This window comes from Alligator sinensis, unplaced genomic scaffold (assembly GCF_000455745.1).
Source record: "Alligator sinensis unplaced genomic scaffold, ASM45574v1 scaffold830_1, whole genome shotgun sequence".
Taxonomy (NCBI): domain Eukaryota; kingdom Metazoa; phylum Chordata; order Crocodylia; family Alligatoridae; genus Alligator; species Alligator sinensis.
The window spans coordinates 1,601,901-1,605,212 of NW_005842309.1; the positions used below are offsets into that span (position 1 = coordinate 1,601,901).

The 3,312-nt window shown below is 44.6% G+C and overlaps 1 protein-coding gene across 12 annotated transcripts in view; it reads left to right on the forward strand.

The window, feature by feature from the left end:
• Positions 1-3,312, forward strand: part of ZC3H12B (zinc finger CCCH-type containing 12B) — a 91,813-nt gene that overhangs the window by 47,703 nt on the left and 40,798 nt on the right. For 10 of the 12 annotated variants that reach the window (XM_025209828.1, XM_025209823.1, XM_025209827.1 and 7 more), the window contains one exon: positions 3,009-3,073. The gene's annotated coding sequence lies outside the window, so the exon portion shown is untranslated. Of the gene's footprint in view, positions 1-2,401; positions 2,449-3,008; positions 3,074-3,312 lie in introns of those variants that run through there. The other 2 variants (XM_025209829.1, XM_025209835.1) reach the window with 2 other exon arrangements.

Sequence of the window (3,312 nt, forward strand, 5' to 3'; positions counted from 1 at the left end):
AGCCAGGGCCTGGCGTGGCCTGCAATGCAGGCAAGAAAGCCAGTCAGTGAAAATGGAAATGGAGGCATCAGGGGCGGAGGGACAGGCTGGGGTGGGGGGTAGGGGGAAAAGGGGGATGTAGCAGCGCAGGTAAAGTGCAGAGGTGTCTGGGGTGTCAGATGTCTGGCAGGTCTCAGGGTGCCAGCATTCCACTGTGTATATTGAGCCCATGAGTGTCTGTACCTACTACCTAGGAGGCTGATGAAGTGCAGTTCATAGGCCCAGCTCTGAAAAGTGGTTTGTACATTCGAACAAGCACCTAACCTCATCACCGGAACTGAAGTCAACTTCCTACAGCTCAAAACACAAAACCTGCCAACTATCTCCAGTACCCCCACAAACCGCACACCCAGAATCTTATCAAAAACAACAAAACCCAACTACCTGTGGGGGCACATTCCTCACGAAAAAACATTCTGCCTCCAGTCTCTCAGGCCTGATCCTGAGAGGGAACAAATTACAATGCAAACCACTTTTTAGAGGTGCTGCTTTCTGGAGGAGGCCTGCGTCTAGGGGAAATTTGAGGGGTGTGGAGCACAAACTCTGATTTCCCCTCAGTCCCCAGAATTGCTTGAGCCAGCGCGCTCAGCATCCCTGGTTCCAGCTCCAGCTCCTCCTCTAGTAGCGGGATCCTTACGCTGAGAGATGAAATTCAGGGTGGAGGAGGCAGTGATTCCACTGCTGGTGCCTACTTCTGGACTGAGCGGAGGTGGTGCAGGTTCAGGGACGTCAGGTGCAGACACTGCTCCCACCTCCTTGCTTCAACTGTCAGCACTAATGTCATGGCTGCTTGGGAAGGGAATGTCTATGTTTGGGGGTGGGGAACTTGCAGCTCTAGCTCTCCCCCTACTCCCACTCCCTCCCCTGCCAGAAGACCTGGCACCTGCCCTTCCAGCACACTTCATATTGATCTTTCCTGTGCTGCAAAAGGTCTCTGTGCGTGTCAATCCTTTTGTATTGTGTGTTTTATTCGCTCTGTTGCGTGCATGCACTGGACTCTTCTTTGATTGTTTGCTTTAGGGTTAAGAGTTATGTAAAAATTGTGTGCTGTCTGTCTCTCTGTCTGTCTTCTTCTCCTATGAATATCTGATTTTTCTTTATATTGTGTGTGTATGTGTGTGTGTGTGCATGCATGCAATCTGTGTGCCTCCCTGCACAGTGATGGATTACACTGGCAGGAAAAACAGCTTTCTTTTTTCACAGTTTCCAACAAAAAAAAAAGAGCAAATACAAATTCAAAGAAATGAATTGAATAGTAATAGTAATTGAATAGCTAAGATAAGATAAGCTAAATCCTACCCAATCCTTTCTAACAACAAAAAGGAGCAGGCAGGTTCAACTGCTGAGTACAGCAAGCAAGCTGAAATGCTTGAGTCTGAGGGTTCCTTTCTCACGCAGTTCCTGAGAGGGAACAAGCTAGGAAAAGGCACACCATGCCTCCAAACAGAGGCTTTAATGGTGTATCTAGATCCCTCCCCCCAGACACTGTCATTGGAAAGGTAGCCAGAGAGAAATCCTTCTCACTGGCCACCTACATATGTCAGTCTTCCCCCCCGCTCCCCCTCCCGCTCCCCCTCCCTCTTCTAACTTTCAGCGTTCGAGGCATCGAAGTGCTTCGGAAGCTCTGAACCGCTTTGGACATCTTAACTGAGCCCGTGCTTCGCTCCGGGCATGCTGCTTCGGACACCAAAATGTCCGAAGTGGCCCCGGATCCCAAGTGCGATCTGAAGCCTCGCACAGCGCTACTGAGCATGGCTTTCAGTACAGTTGGACTGCTCGGGCCGAGCAAACCCCACCTGGCAGCTTACTTCCTCTGCCCCCTCTCCCCTCCCTTCCTGCAGACAGCCATGGGAGTGGGGATGGGCTGCATCAGCCCAGCCCTGATCACACCCCAAATTAATCCTAGGGAACATAAATTCCCTATGGTGCTCAAAAGCCTTCATCTGATCCCTCATTTGATAAAGGTTAATTTGTCGTATGATTGGCCACTTCAAAAGCTCTCTGAAGCCTCTCCTGTCATGGCATGGCTGTAGAGCACTTTTAGGTCGATCTCATGACAAACATAACTTGTCTGTGCCCTATGTGTGTTGCCTGCTGACTCAGGGCACTGCCCCCTACAATTTGCTGCCCTAGGCAGCTGCCCATGCTTTTTGTGCTGGCCTTGTTACTAGCATAGTAATTTTCTTTTCCTGTACCAGAATTAAACAGTTTCAGTATAAGCGCTTTTATACGAACATGGGGATTATACTGCACTAAACTGGTATAATGGAATCTTTTATGTGTATACATGCCCAAGGGAAGTTTTGAAAATGTGAAGTAGGAACCTAAGTCCCATTTATGCAGTTTAATTTTTTTTCCCTTAGACTTCCTCACTTTCACCAAAGAGAAATTCTTTTTTACTCTTAGCAGGTAGGTGTTTCAAGTCTTTAATCCCCCAAAGGGAGGAAACTGTCACTTTCATATCACAATTTTAAATACTTCTTGTAAATGTTTTCAAGTCACACCCAATGTGACAATAAATAAAATATTATAGGGGAAATATTTTTTTCCAGTTGTCTGTAATCATTTACCTAGCTGTGGTTTGACAGCATTTACTATATAAGAAGTATAACTGTTTCCACTATGTAATCAATTATAATTGTTGGTAACACATTACTGTGCAGTAGAGGAAAGAGAAACATTCTGAAAATAGGAAAAGATGGGTATAAAATCATAAGTATTTTGGGGGAAGCTCAAGGGCAGATGTAATGCCTGATACTACTTTGAATTTCTTAACTAGATACTGGATTTTCAGTGTCTTTTTTTAATGTGGAAGGATGAAAGCACTTTGAGGAAATTAGGGCCCAGAAAAAAGGTCTTTTCTGCCTCCAGCCTCATGTCAGGGATGACAAAGAGTTGTAAGTTAACCATTATTTTTGTGGAATGAATTGCTTTGGTTAATATCTCCTATTTCTTTTTCACTTGTTTAGGTTTAAGAAACATGATTCAAGTGCAGTAATCATCTGGAAATTTGAGAAGAATCAATATCGAGAAAGTAGGTAGACAGTGAATGTTCATGTGTGATGAAATCTATTAAATCTGTCTTTAAACATATCTGAAGGAGGAGGAAATCAATTCAGTTTTCAATGTAAGGTTATTTGGTTCTGATTCATATTTTTAAAGAACACTTGGGCAACATCAGTATATAAAGTTTGGAAAATGAGAACTTATTAGGAATTTTTTCTGTCAATAAGCAAACATAACCATTCTTGTTTTGTCATTTTACATTCCTGC